The following is a 16,482-nucleotide window of genomic DNA, read 5'->3' on the forward strand; positions in this document are numbered from 1 at the left end:
TTGTGGGGTTGTTTTTTTAGTTTTCCCTGCCTGGAAGAAACACAAAATATTCTGGTGGGGAAAGGGGAGTAAGATGAGCTGGAATGCAGGATTAGGTTGGAACCAGGTTGGAAAAATGACAAATTATGGTTCTTGAAAGGTTAAGAGCCCCTCACTTCATGTCCCGCGTGCCTTGGGAGTGGGTCCACAAAGGCAAAAGGGGGACAGTACAGGGCAGCCTTCACACAGCTCTGTGCTGGATGGAAGGATTTAGTCTTTTTTCCCTAAAAAATTTCAAGAAACCCAATCTCCTTGGCAGACCTAACTCTGCCATATCTTTACTTGCAAATCGGTTACACCAGTGTCTGTATGACAAAGGATATTTCCCCTTAAATGTACGCGCCTTTAGGGGATGTGCTTTTGTCACTAGTTTGTTTCTAAGATCATGGGAACAGCCTTGGGAACAATAAAAAATCTACAATAAATGGTATAAAGAAAAAATAAGTGGTGTGTGTTCTTTTTGATAACTCATGGAAAAGGCAATATTTAGCAATCACTTTGCTTCCTTCTATCCCACGAGGAAAGAGCAAGTAACGTTCGAGATGAACGAGGCTGCAGGTTCGAGGCTGTGGTTCGAGATGATGGCTGCAGATTCCACTGTGGCTTTGACGATCGAAGGCAAGGCTGTGTGATGGAGCAGGAGATAGCTTCTTTTCCGTCATTTAAGGAAGAAAAGAGTTTGTTTTTATCCCAGTAGAAGTGCTTCTAAAGGGTGCCAGGGGAGAGGCTCTGCTTCTGGGAATGCTTGGGGGAAGGGCTTGGAAATAAGGGCTTTCATTACTATGGCCATCCTGCTGAGAGGAAAGAAAAAGCAAAAATTCAAATGGGAACTGTTTATGCTACAGACAGCACATCTGAACACTGAGTCTAAATCATAGACTCGCAGACTAGTCCCCAAGCCAGGATGAATCCCGTCACCCATTTATTCTGCTCTGGTGCTCTTGGGAGACAATGCGGATTGGGGTCTCTATCAATTTCTGGTTTCTAACCTCAGCTGGGTTCTCAGTTCTGTTATTCATCCCTTTTATTTCTCCCCTGGCAGCTTTTTTCCCCCAGGTCCCTTGTATTTGTTTCAGAAATTTCCACCTTCTTTCAAGCTTTCTATCCCTAACCATGTCCCCTCCCTTTTGTTCTATTGGTCAAGAGAGTTGACGTAGTAGAGAAAGTCAAGGTCATCTCTCTGTGCCTCTCATTGGTCTTGCCTCCCCTCATCCGTCAGATGGAAACAATAATAGTGCCCACCTCATAGGGCAGGGTGAGGACTAAGTGAGATGATACAGGCAAGGAATTTAAAAGAGGGACTGGAAAGAAGAAAGAGCTCAGTAGGCTTGCTGTTATTATCATTACTATAAATATATTATTATAAATTATAAATTAGTAGCTATGGTATGAATCCTTAATTCCTCCACCCATGTCTCATCATGTCCTACTTTTGCCTTGAATCCCTAATTCTTAACCTCTAGAAGCACGTACTTTATTCATTTACCCCCCCTTCACTGGAATTTACATTTAATGTCAATCTAAAACAGAGCATCCCATCAGTAATTTAAAGACAAAAACTTTCTGTAGCACTTTTAAAAATACCATACAGGACTTCCCTAGTGGCACAGTGGTTAAGAATCCACCTGCCAATGCAGGGGACACGGGTTTGAGCCCTGGTCTGGAAAGATCCCACTTGCCGCGGAGCAACAAAGCCTGTGTGCCGCAACTACTGAGCCTGCGTGCCACAACTGCTGAAGCCCATGTGCCTAGAGCCCATGCTTCACAACAAGACAAGCCACCGCAATGAGAAGCCCATGCACCGCAATGAAGAGTAGTCCCCGCTCGCCGCAACTAGAGAAAGCCCACGCGCAGCAAGGAAGACCCAACACAGCCATAAATAAATAAATAAATAAATAAATAAATTTATTTTTAAAAATACCATACACCATCCCGCCTTCACAGCTAAAGCTTTGGAAAGTAGATTCTACCCTCTCTGCAGTCTCTCAACTGCTTTCCTCTTCTTACACCCCTGAGTCCTGCTGTCGGCTCCCATAAGTCTAAAGAAATGCTTGAGGTCGTCAGTAGTGTTACAATTGCCAAATATAGAGGCCATTTTCAGCCTTCATCTACTTAAGCTCTCCTTAGCATTTGGCACTTGGTTACCCCCTTGCTCCATGGAGCCCTCCTGCTCTATCTCCCGTATCATCTTCTCCTGGTACTTCTTCCAGCTCTTCCTATCTCTCCTTCACAGACTCCTCCTCTCTCTCTTTTTTTTTTTTTTTTTCAGTTAATGGTGGAGGTTGCTATCCTTGGTCCACTCCTCATTGTGTGGATGTTCTGCAGGGTCTCATTTACTCCCATGGTTTCAACTATAAGTCACAAGCAAGTTCCCAAACCTATGGTGTCAGTGGTCACAATTCTTATAACAGATGTTGTTGATAGCCTATCCAACAGCTATCTATTCCCCTTTTCCTTGATAACAGAGCCCTGGTTTTGTTCTGGAAAGAGGTGTCAATATACGTACATGGAAAGTGGACCTCTTCCACAACCCCAAGGAATGAACCATGACCAATCTAAGCAATTATACTTGTTTAATTCCCCACTGCCAGGAGACATGTGATCCTCTTATGGCCAGTGGGACCTGAGCAGTGGACAGCTCAGGGCTTTTGAGAAATATAATCTTTAAAGATTCAAAAAAAAGAGTGGCCAATGAAAAGAAAAGATATGATAGGAATCCATTTTTTTCTACATTTGAACACTGTTGTAAAAGGATGACAGATTTAGAGCTGTGGCAGCCAAATTGTAACCATGAGGACAAAAAAGCTTTTTGTCAAGTGAGAGAAGAAAAATCTTTGTGGCTTGAGACACTTGTAATTATGAATAATTTTTATTGCATATTAAAGCATCCTAAATTACAAGCCCCTAGAGTCCTTGGGACAAGAAAGAGAATGCATGGGTCAGGATACCTCAATATCTGGGGAAATCATTATGACCTCAGAATGTTAACAATCATTAACCGGTGATCTCATGTATTCTCATGGTTTTAAACACCATCTCTATGCTGGTGACTCTCAAGCTCACATTTTTAGCCCAGGTCTCTCTCTTGAACTCCAGATTCTTATATTGAACAACCCTTGACTTGTCCATTTGGGAGGTATAGAAGGTATCTCAATCTTAATACACTCAAGTCAAATTCCGGATGTTTTAACCCACCCAATTCTGTGCCCCCCAATGTCTTTCCATCTGAGTAAATGGCTTCTTTGTCTCTCCAAGCCAAAAACCTATATTCATCCTCATTTTTCTCTTTCTCCTTATCCCCTGCATATAATTTAAAAGCAAATATGTCCAGAATTCAACTACTTCTCATTGCCTCCACTTAGGGCTGTCGTATTTAGCAAATAATTGCATAAAACACATTTATACTCACAATTTGCATTTCTCATATGGTCTTCTGAGATCTGCCCATAAATGGTCTCCCTCCCACTAGTGTTGTCCCTTTCTTATTTATAGTCAATTTTTGCATCTGGGGCTATGTTAGCTGACAAGGGAAACATAACATCCCCTTACTGATAAACTACTCATGCCTCCTAGGTTAGCCAGTCACCTCTTTAACTGGCAGTGACAGACAGCATGACTCAAATAAGATCAAGGACTAAAGGAATTTACTGGCTCGCAGCTGAGTTTTCCAGAAGGTATTGGCTTAAGGTATGCTGAATCCAAGGGTTGAATAATATCAGTAAATTTGCTCCTTTTCAATCCCTTCCCCTTTACCCACTCTGTTTTCCAATATTTTGTCTCCACTGATCTCTTTTCACATGCTAAGAGTCTCATCATTCTCAGAGTGTTTTCATATTATATTGTTATGGCTGCTTGCAGTTCAACCTACATGACTCTTAACAGTTCCCCAGAAAACACATTTTCCTAAGAGCTCCATCAAAAATAGATCACATGGCCACTCAGAAACCAATCACGGTGGCCAAGGATCTAACGCGGTCTCCTAGCCTGGCTCAAGTCACACCTGGGAACGAGGCAGAGCCAGCCCCCGCCCTTATGATTTGGAAAACACAATTATTGAATGGGGGGAAGTGATTCCAAAAGGAGATGCTGGGAAGCTGATAAAATGTTTTTCATAGTTCCCTATCACCTTCATGATAGATTCCAAATTCCTCAGCTTAGGGCATTCGGATTTTTACAATCTGCTCCCCAAACCATCCCCTCCAGCCTCCTCCCTGGCGACCACTGCGTACTCAGTGGTCCTGCCACACTGATTTGTCATCATCCGCTACACAGTTTTTGCTCTACCTGTACTCCCTGAACCAGTCCTTTCTTTCCCATGCTTAAAGACCTGATGGAAATGTTCCTTCCACGATTCCCTGGCTGACCTGGTTGTCCCATCCTCCGCATTTTGAGTATTCTACAATGCTATGGAGACCCTGTAAATCATTTCCCTGAGCCATTGTTTAGGGGGATGGGATAGGAAGGTCTTATTCAGCTCTGTTCCACTGATGCCACATCTTAGGATTGATACAGCAAGTATCAAACAAAGGGATGAATGAAAGGTTCCACGAATGAGTAAACATGTTATTTAATGAGGAGAGCACCAGGCAAAGAGATTGCAGTCTTCATTTGAGCCCACTCCCCTCTACTTAGTTACCGACTCTTTAACCTTGAACAAGCCCATCCCTTTCTTTCTTTTTCTTTTGGCTGCGCCGCGCAGCATGCGGGATCTTAGTGCCCCACCAGGGATCGAACCCGCACCCCCTGCAGTGGAAGCGCGGAGTCTTAACCACTGGACCGTCAGGGAAGTCCTGTTACCTCCTCTTAATCTCACTTTCCCATTGTTGCCTCTTTACCTACTGAGCGTGCTGATCTCTTGTAAAGGGATAACGTGAAGAAAAATGGAAAGAGAAGAGCTGTGCGCATCTCCCCTGTATATTTTGCCAGGCTGGAATGGGCGTCTGACTTTTCTTCTGAAAACATCATTAAGAACTCCAAGAGGAAGACAGTTTTTTATCTCTTTGGAGAAAGGCTTCAGAGCCTCCAGACCTCAGTCAATGCTCCTTTTAGCATTTTATCATCATGGATAAGAATTCCACCTTTATGTCTGACTAGATGCCATCTGTTTGTAGAACCTTCCCTTTATTTTAAGCTAGTGTTTACTGAGCACCTACTAAGTGTCAAGTGCTATTCCCTCCACCTGGAATGCTCTTCTGCCAGATACTGCATGACTCACCTCATTCCATCAGGTCTCTGCTCAAATATCCCTATCTTAGAAAGGCCTTCCCTGACCACCCCATTTAAAGACACAACCCTTCCACCTTGGAGCTTTATCCCTTTAGCCTGTACTGTTTTTGTTCATAGCATTTCTCAGTGCCTGTTGTTATATTACAGCATACATCACCATGATGTGTTCAATTGCTCACTATCTGTCTCCTCCCCTGGGACATAACCCTTGGGGGGACAGGTGAGTGGGCAAAGACCCCCTGGCTGTGGTCTACCGCTCTGCCCCGAGCTCTTGGAAAAGTGCCTCACATACAGTACGCATTCAATAAATATTTACCAAGTTGATGAAGACATATCGAGTACCTTACATATATTATTTTACTCAAATTTACCCCACAACCCTATGAGGTAGGCATTAATATCATTCCACTTTATAGATGAGGAAATTGAAGCTTAGAGGGGTTAAGAGGTCACATAACTAATAAGTGGCAGAACCAGGACCCAGGGTCTAGTTGAGCATCTCCCTCTTTGGGGAATCTCTGGGCTTCACTAGAAAAGCAGAGATGGGATTTTATATTCTTCTCAAGTTCCTAGTGGGACATTTCCCCAGGCCAACCATTCTCTGTCACCATGCGGACCCCAGAGGAAAGAGATTTACTGAGCTATTGCTGGACTGACACAGATGAGCTATGGGGCTGACTTCTTTTTTTTTTTTTTTTTTAATAAATTTATTTATTTATTTTTGGCTGCATGGTTTTTTTTTTTTTATTAATTAATTAATTAATTTTTGGCTGTGTTGGGTCTTCGTTTCTGTTCGAGGGCTTTCTTTAGTTGCGGCGAGCGGGGGCCACTCTTCATCGCGGTGCGCGGGCCTCTCACTGTCGCGGCCTCTCTTGTTGCAGAGCACAGGCTCCAGACGCGCAGGCTCAGTAGTTGTGGCTCACGGGCCCAGTTGCTCCGCGGCATGTGGGATCTTCCCAGACCAGGGCTCGAACCCGTGTGCCCTGCATTGGCAGGCAGATTCTCAACCGCTGCGCCACCAGGGAAGCCCGGGGCTGACTTCTTAACTTTGCAGGTTATAAATCGTTTTCCCATCCACGATGTCACTCGACTCTGATTTAGGTTATGATTCCCATTCTGCAGAGAAAGAAACAAAAGATAGAGAGGCTAAGAGAGCTGCCCCAGAGGAAGTTTTCCAAGTCTGTCTAGTTTCCTTTTCCCTGCTCCTCTCCCCAGGCAGTGAACAGCTTATAGCCACATGCGGAGCAGGCAGGAAGAACAGAGACTCATACCAAAGCCTTCTGCCGCCCAGACTATGCAAGGCTCTTGGTCATTTTTGCTGGAGTGGATCTTCCTGACAGTTCCTGGTGAGGTGCATTCCGTTTGCAAAGTTCCTCCTTTTTAAAAACAAAATGGCCATTATATCTTTATGTTCCAGTCAAACAGAGAGGCTGTTCCTCGTGGATAGCCAGTGTCACTAACCCCAGATGACCTTACTCTAGCCGGCCCCCTCTGCATTCTTAATCTTATGAAGTGCTTTGTGGCTAGAGAGAGTGAACAGAGCCCGCTTACCCAGAGGGAAATGATGACATCTTCTCCCAGGTGACCTTACCAGACCGTGGGGAGGTGGCCCCAACAATCTGTCACTCAGGAAAACTACTGAACTCCACTAGACTCTTGTTTTTTTTTAAATTATTTATTTCATAAGGAACCATTCTCCTACCAGATATCATCTCCCAATACAATACACTGTTCTATGAACAAATACAGCAACAATATTATACTATATAAATTAAAGAATTGATAATAATAATAATAAAAGATGCCACATACAGCATGATATTCATTTCCCATCTCATTTATTCTTTAAAACAGCATTGTAAGGTAGAAATTATTGACCCCATTTTACGGATAATACAACTAAGGTTTAAAGAGTGGGAGTTATTTTTCCAAGGATACACAACTAGTAAGTCACAGAACCACTATCTGAGCCCAAGTTTGTCTTGCTCTAAAATGCATATTCTTTTTTTTTTTTAATTTTTTTAACATCTTTATTGGAGTGTAATTGCTCCACAATGGTGTGTTAGTTTCTGCTTTATAACAAAGTGAACCAGCTATACATAAACATATATCTCGGTATCTCCTGCTTCTTGCGGCTCGCTCCCTCCCTCCCTATCCCACCCCTCTAAGTGGACACAAAGCACCAAGCTGACCTCCCTGTGCTATGCGGCTGCTTCCCATTAGCTATCTATTTTACATTTGATAGTATATATAAGTCCATGCCACTCTCTCACTTCGTCCCAGCTTACCCTTCCCCCTCCCCGTGTCCTCAAGTCCATTCTCTACGTCTGCGTCTTTATTCCTATCCTGCCCCTAGGTTCTTCAGAACCTTTTTTTTTTTTTTTAGATTCCATATATATGTGTTAGCATACAGTATTTGTTTTTCTCTTTCTGACTTACTTCACTCTGTATGACAGACTCTAGGTCCATCCACCTCACTACAAATAACTCAGTTTTGTTTCTTTTTATGGCTGAGTAATATTCCATTGTATATATGTGCCACATCTTCTTTATCCATTCCTCTGTTGATGGACATTTAGGTTGCTTCCATGTCTGGCTATTGTAAATAGAGCTGCAGTGAACATTGTGGTAATGACTCTTTTTGAATTATGGTTTTCTCAGAGTATATGCCTGGTAGTGGGATTGCTGGGTCATATGGTAGTTCTATTTTTAGTTTTTTAAGGAACCTCCATACTGTTCTCCATAGTGACTGCATCAATTTACATTCCCACCAACAGTGCAAGAGGGGTCCCTTTTCTCCACACCCTCTCCAGCATTTATTGTTTGCAGATTTTTTGATGATGGCCATTCTGACTGGTGTGAGGTGATACCTCATTGTAGTTTTGATTTGCATTTCTCTAATGATTAGTGATGTTGAGCATCCTTTCATGTGTTTGTTGGCAATCTGTATATCTTCTTTGGAGAAATGTCTATTTAGGTCTTCTGCACATTTTTGGATTGGGTTGTTTGTTTTTTTGATATTGAGCTGCATGAGCTGCTTATATATTTTGGAGATTAATCCTTTGTCAGTTGCTTCATTTGCAAATATTTTCTCCCATGCTGTCTTTTCATCTTGTAAAACTCATATTCTTAATGGCTACATTATATTGTAGTGGATTTTAATATAGGAATAAATATTTTAAAAGAGTTTAGTTCACATTTCAAGCACAATATTGATGCTACAGGAATGTAATATTGCAGCCAAAATATTTTTCTAGATGAAGAAATAAGTCATATGTAAACACACAATCATAGACCCCATATACTCAGTAAGAAGGTGTCACATTTAGCTATCTTTCTAACAACTGATATCCCAAAATGAAAATATTCAGTGAAACACAGCTAACCAACAGCCATGTGAAAATAAAATTATAAATGATCAGGAAAGCTAATATGAGGCAGAACCTTTTGGAGTGACTTCCACTAGACTCTTAAACAATTAATTTCTATAATATCAAAAATTGAAGAAAAGTAATAAAAGGGATATTGGGGACACATTTTTCTTGGGCATTCCAAACTTTTGTACCATGCATATCATTAGTCCCCAGACCAAATTCAGTTTGCAGAACTATTCTACCTGGCCTGCACAATTCTACTGTTTTGAAACAGAACTGGAGTGCTCCTAGGAAAGGTGTGGGTCCCTACTTCACCCCACTCCCCACATGTCCTTAGAGACTTCCATCAGCCTGCTTTCTGTCTTCCATATGTCTGCCTCTAAAAGGCTCAAGATTTAACATCACCGATAGAGAATTTTTTTAAATTAATTAATTAATTAATTAATTTATGGCTGTGTTGGGTCTTCGTTTCTGTGCGAGGGCTTTCTCTAGCTGTGGCAAGCGGGGGCCACTCTTCATCGCAGTGCGCGGGCCTCTCTTGTTGCGGAGCACAGGCTCCAGACTCACAGGCTCAGTAATTGTGGCTCATGGGCCCAGCCACTCCGCCGCATGTGGGATCTTCCCAGACCAGGACTCGAACCCATGTCCCCTGCATTGGCAGGCAGACTCCCAACCACTGTGCCACCAGGGAAGCCTGACCGATAGAGAATTTTGATGACGCTACAGGATGAGTCTTCTAGGCCTATACCTCCTAATATTTTTGTGACATTTACACTTAATAATATGAAGGGAAACAATAATACCCAGAATCTTGATAGCATCTTCCAGTTTTTTTTCCAGAGTATATTTTCACTTATCTCATTTGCTGCTCACAGTACTCCTGTAAAGCACTGGTTCTTAAACTCAAGCATGCATAAGAAGTACCTGAAGACTTACTAAAACACTAGTATCTAGCTTCACACCCTTAGAGATTCTTTTTGGGTAGTTTTGAGGAGGAGCCTGAAATTCTGCATTTCTAACAAACTTCCAAGGTTGTGGATGCTGCTGATCTATGAACCACACTTTTAGGAACAAGCAGAGGAAAGACTGTCTCACCCATTTCACAGATGTGGAAACTGGTAATCATCTGCAGAAAGTTTGTAAAAGCCACTGAGAGCCTCTATCTGAACTGAAAACAACAGCAATTCCTTTCCCTATTGGCTGTCAGCAGAGGACTCCAGAAAGAGAAGTCCAAGCAAATTCTTTAGTGAATCTTTCATAAAATCTTGAGTAAATTTATTTCTATCATTCCATCTCTCCTTGTAGTCCTGGGCTAGCTGGGCAGAAAGAGGAAGAGGTGAGCTAATGTGTTGTAATGAATATTCTTACAAGCTCATTAAGGAAAGATGTATCTGGCCTAATGAGAAAACAATTTTCTTCTCCACTCCCACTGCTAAGGTTAAGGACTCCCAAGGTCAAATCTAAGCCATCCCCCAGCTGCCTTCCTACAACTTTCCCTTGTTGTTGTTTAAGGATAATTTATTACAGATTCAAACAGGAGATTGGCACGGTGGGGAGTGGTAGTGGAGGGGAAAATAGGCTTACATTCCAATGAATGAAAATAGCAAATCAAACAATTTTTTAAACATATTTATCTCTTTAGGGGACCCATGTCTACCTCCATTTTGGGCAACTGATTTCATAGCACTGTTGTATTGTGGTGCCTGATAAAACCATTGAAAAAATTTTTATCCCCCAAACGAGGAAGTAGTGAACTATAAAATTGCTAATTATTTTCTAGTAAATTGACTTTTAAATAACTTTAGACATCAAATACAGGTACCATGAGGCAGCATTAAGCACTGGGTGAGTTTACCAAACAAGGGCAGTGAATTGCTGATTCTTGTCCCATCTGTATGGCCTCATCCTTCAATTTCACCTTCCCCCGCAAGTTCCCCTCCCCAGGCCCTCCTCACAGACCCAGCATTAAGATCATGAGCTGAAATTAAACTCCATAAATAACGGCAGATCGTTTCCATTTCAAGTGTCATTGCTCAGTCAAGTCCCAGGTGTCTAAGATGAAGGTTAGTTTAGGGGAAGATTTTAATTCTAATTGTCCGTTTGGGGTACGTTTCCCCGCCCCATGTTTCTCTACTATTGCTACACATCAGAATCCCCTAGGGAACTTAAAATAAAACAAAAACACCTTTATGCCAGTGCTATACTTCAGATCAATTACACTGGAACTTTTAAAAAATGTTTTGAAAAATGTATCCCAAGTGGTTCTCGTGTGCAACCATGGATGACGGTTACAGCCTTCACCCTCGCCAGCTGCAAACTCAGACCTTCCAGACCAGAGAGGTAGGGAGCATAGTAACCTCTGCCTTCCTCTTGTCTCGTGTGCGTTCAGTTGACTGGAGTTGAGGATTAAATGACGGGTCAGAACCATGATGCATTGGCTCAACTGGAGTTGTGGGATCTCCTCAGGTGAGTTGCTATCTGCCCATCAGATACAAGACTTGGGGGCCTTTATAACTGCTTATATGCAGCAGCTCTTTCGTGGTGTAATTGAACATGCTCTAGGTTCAGGCAGGCATGGAGTTTAGACCCAGCTTTCTCTGACCTCATGGGCAAACCTCAAGTTCCTTACCTATCAAACTGGGACAGAGGGCTGGTGAAATGTTGCATCAGCTCCAGAGCGGAGGTTCAGAGTCCGTACTCTGGTGTGATGCCCTTGGGTTCTTCGTCTGACTCGGTCACTTACTTGCTGCATCATTTGGCCTCCCTGTGCCTCAGCTCATCTTAGTTACCTCATAAGATTGTTGGGAGGGTTAAATGAGCGAATATATGGAAAGATGCCTGGAGCACTGGAAAGGGCTCAATCCATGGTAGCATTCCCGTAGAGGATTAGACAGAGGAAATTGTCTAATCCATAGTAGGTATGTTCCTACTCATTTTTGTGTTTCTACAGAAAGGGAGACTTTTGTCAAAGCTTCTAACCTTCCAAGAAAGGTTGTAAGGAGAGCTTCCACCCTTCTTTCTTGTTCTTCCCCACAGGAGGTAGAGTAGCCATGATAGTTGATGAGAACATGATATGTGTTGGACAATGTTTGCCTATAGGTTTGGTCACTGCTCATGTGCACCTTGGACCTTGATCTCTTGGACCTGCCTGTGCTTAGAGGGAAGAATTGGAGGAGGAGATGGCTCTGTTCCCCGGCTTCTTCCATTCAACCTTGGGTCAACTCTGGGTCTGCTGTAGAGAGCAGCATCACTCCAAAGCATGAGGAATAGAATTGGAAACCTCTACTCTAGGGTCAGGCTCAATCCATGCTCTCTAGAGGGCCTCCCTCTGGAGGGAAGGGGGTCAAGGAGGGACTTGGGTTTTAATAAAGCTGATGGCCAAGCTCTCAACTTGGCTATCAGTTTCTATATTCTCTGTAGTCAGACCCTGGAGCAGGATTGAGGTAGATCTTTAGTACCAGAATCCATCATAGCCAGTTGGCTCCATTTTCCTCTCCACTCTGTTGGCTTAATCCACAGGACAGAGGTTCTGTAATAGGTGCTTCCAGTTAGGACTGATCAATTCCCCTGCCTAATATACCCGTGTTTTGTTCACACACCAGAGCCCACATGGACACCTCTACCCCCCACCCCACGCATAGCACGTTTGCCTTCTCTGGCACCATTTGCAAATACCCAAATCACATCATTTTTCCAGAATGGAGTACACGGAGTGGTAGACACAGGAAGAAGTGGCTGGTTGTTCACTATGCATCTGGTCCCCAGTGTTCAATGGTCACTTGGCTTCTGTTGTGCCATGCCTTGGCTGCTGAATTGAATTCCCACACCACTACACACACCTGTTAGACATGGTGCTTGGACCACCCACCATGACCTGTGAGGTCAACATGTCATCCATTTTGTCCCGTCACCAAGACCCTGCTTCTCTCCATGTTTGTCCTCACTCCAGAAACACCAGCATTTCTTAAATACAAGCTTTCTTAGAAAGATCCTGGAAATTTAGCGGGAATTGTCTGGGCTGGGCTGGATGGGCTCTTTGGTATAGAGAAGATATCAAGCCTATCATGTGGATTCCCATATGTACAACTATAATGTTGGATTGGTTCTGAGCTCAGTGATGTAAGCAAGTGCTTGGGGCCAGCAAGTGGGATATTGTAGGGAATTCTCCCCAACAGGTTGTGTATCCCAACGAGAGCAGCTCTGAAAGGAGAGGCCTAGAAGACTAACTGATTGTTTTTTGTTAAAACGTTTTCTCCCATTAACAATTACAAAATCAATATCATAACAGTATGGAGAATTTGGAAAACAAAAGAAAATAACTTCCTTAAATGCCAACATCTAACACAATCCACATTTTACTTTTGTGTCTTTTCTTTCCCTTCTATCCTCAATACACATGCAAGCTATTTTTACACATTCACCATTACAGCTTTATTCAATAAATATTTACTGGACTCCTATTATATGTGTAGCCTTCTTCTAGGGGTTCAAAGCCAAGGAAAACTCAGTGTCTGGCCTTGACTAGCTCACAAATTAGTACGAGAAACAGACATATACACAGATCATTGCAACACAAAGAGGTAACTACACTGATAGAGGTTAAATCTCATGCCTGAATACAGGTAATGAATATAATGGCCTGATTCTTCCTAATGCCTCAAAATCTATCAGACAGGCCTGGTGATATAGGATCACATGGCAACCTGATATAATGCACAGGCCTCAAACTGGGTCAATTTGTTGCAATTCTATAATCAGAGGCTTCTTGGGGGGGAGGCGTGGTGCTTTGACAAAATTGGACTCATTGCTAATATTTTTAAAAAATCAGGAAGCTTCATGTAAAAGTCCAGATTTCTGGCTTCTATTGAAAAGCAGATCAGACAACATCAGGCTTGCCTTCTCCTTTGGGGACATCTGGAATGAAAGTGAGTAGGGGCTGCCCCATTCAGAAGAGGCAGACACACTTGTCTGCCACAGTCCTACCTGAGCCATCCTGGGGTGACATCACCAGCCTGGGCCGTGGGGACAATTTAGTCTGTGACTGTGGGCTTTCCTGTATTTCTCACGTGAGAAAGCCAAGTCCTTCCAATGGTTTCCGTGACTCATCTTCCTCTCTGTCATCATCTCCTACTACTGCCTTTGCCTCACTCATGTTGACCTTCTTGCTGTGTATCAAGCCAGCGTGCTCGGCCGCCATGTTCATTCTCTGTCTTTGCTCTGTCTGGGATGCTCTTCTCCCAGGTAACCACAGCCTCATTCCTCTTCCTCCTTCAAGTCTTTGCTCAAAGGTTACCTTCCCACTCATTTAAAATGGTCACCATTTTCCCCATTTTAACATACCTTTTAACTTTCCCTACCTATTAACATGTTATCCAGAGTATTCATGTTACATTTATTGTTCATTGTACATCCCCCCCATCCCCTGCCACTAGATAGGCAGGGATGAGACTGAATTCTCATTGACTCGAAGGCTACCTTGTGCACAGCAGATGCTCAGTCCAAGTTTTCTCCTGATATTTTAATTCTGGTAAATACACATAACATAAAATTTACCATCTAGACCATTTTTAAGTGTACAGTTCAGCGGTATTAAAGGTACTCATAATGTTGTGCAAGCATCACAGCCATCCATCTCCGTAGCTCTTTTCAGCTTATAAAACTGAAACTCTGGGCCCATGAAATAGTAACTCACCATTGCCCGCTTCCCCCAGCCTCTGGCAGCCACCGTTCTCTTTTCTGTCTCTATGTACCTCATACAAGTGGAATCATACGGTGTGTGTTCTTTCGTGACTGGCTTATTTCATTTGGCATAATGTCCTCAAGGTTCATCCACGTCGCAGCATACGTCAGAATTTCCTTTCTTTTTAAGACAGGATGATGTTCTGTTGTGTGTATCGAACACATTCTGCTTATCTATTCATCCATTGAAGGACATTGGGGTTGCTTCTGTGTTTTAGCTCATTTATGTTGAAGAAATAAATGACCCTTGATTGGACCATTGGACTTAGAAGAACTAGTTTCTAATCTCAGCTCCATCTTGGGAGCTAACTGACCTTAGCATGTCACCAAATGACTCTCAGTTTCCTTATTGGTAAAATTGGTTGGAGGCTTAAGAATCAAACACAGAAAAAAAATATTATATATATACATATATACATACATACATATGTAATATATATATGTATATATACATATATACATATATATATATAAATATATAAATATATATATATATATATATATATATATATATATACACTCTGGAAAGATGAAGTCAGTCTGGCTTGGGTTTGTCCCTTAGTGGTAGGGTGACCTTGGCAAGTTACTGAACATTTTTATGACCTCAGTCATCCCTAAAGTCTGGATCAATACACTGCCTCCTCATAACACTAGTTAGGAGCAGTAAGGCATATGGGACGTGAAGGGTCCACCCTAGGCCCTAATAACCATTAGATATTTCTCCTCTACCCTTCAATATGGAAGATTCCTCAGGGACCTAGAACAGATCCAGGAACAGAGCTGCAGGGATGAACTTTTAAGACCAGGAAGCTTTGACTAGCGAACACTGGAAGGAGAGTCTAGGTGGGACAGAGGATAAGGATGTGTGTTCTTTGGCTGAGAAGAGACTTGCTGTGATTTACCATCTCCAGGGCTGTGGAGGCCCTGGGCAGCAGCACGATGACGTGTGAGGGGTGGGGCTGGGTCAGTGGCCGAGGCTGGTGTTCAGTTCTATTTAGATGAGCCCATTCAAGTGAGCTGACAAAGCCTGGGCTTCTGCATTTTCAGCTGGGCCTCCTTAGGGATATCTCTACCTGGAAGATAATAATGATTCTTCCTTCCCAGGGCTGCTAATGTGTGTGAAAACATCCCTAGCTCAGTTTCCTGCTGTTGGCTGAGGTACCTAGAAGTAGAAGGTAAAATCACCAGTTCGATAGCCTCTTTCTCTTGCACTCAAACGTTTTCAAGGCAACAAAATAATCATCGCGATGAGCAGAGCCGTCACTGCTTAGGGCATCTGCCAGGTCTGAGCACTTTGCTGAGCGCTCTGCATGGCAATCTCATGTCCCCACAAGCCTGAGAGCCTGGTCCCAGTAGCATCCCAGTTGTGACTGGCCAATTCTGCAAAAATTGGTTCTGGTTGGGAGCTGTGAACGGCTAGAAAAGAGGCGGGTTAGGTGACCCAGGGCTACACTGAGAAGAAATTCATACCCCACAAGCCCTTCCCTTCCCTTCCCACCTGGGGCTGGGGGTCGTGGCTAGATGTTTACTCTCCAGGCCTCCGCTCTTTCACCTTTAAAAGGGAGACCATCTGGTTTACCTCCCAGCGCTTTTGTAAGGATTGGATGCACCCAGTGCAGGGTTTGGCCCAAAACACATCATCCAGAGAAGCCAGTGTTCTTCTCTCTCTCCTTATCTTTCTTAAGGTCTCTGTTATGGGCTGGGTTGTGACCCCCCCGCCGACCCCAAATTCATATGTGGAAGTCCTAATCCCCAGTACCTCACAATGTCATTGCATTTGGAGATAGGGTCTTTAAAGAGGTGATTAAGGTAAATAAGGTCCTCTGGGTGGGCCCTAATCCAATATGACTGGTGTCGTCATAAGAAGAGGACACAGACACAGAAAGAAATGGCAGTCTGTTGCATTTTGTTATGGCAGTCCTAGCAGACGAACACAGGCTGCCCTGATAAAGAATAAGAGACGGGGTCTCCTTTTTTCTTTTCATTGAAGTATAGTTGCTTTACCATGTTGTGTTAGTTACTGCTGTACAGCAAAGTGAATCAGTTATACGTATACATATATCCACTCTTTTTTAGATTTCCTTCCCATTTAGGTCACCACAGA

The sequence above is a fragment of the Balaenoptera physalus genome (assembly GCF_965194825.1).
Source record: "Balaenoptera physalus genome assembly, chromosome: 16".
NCBI classification, from domain to species: domain Eukaryota; kingdom Metazoa; phylum Chordata; class Mammalia; order Artiodactyla; family Balaenopteridae; genus Balaenoptera; species Balaenoptera physalus.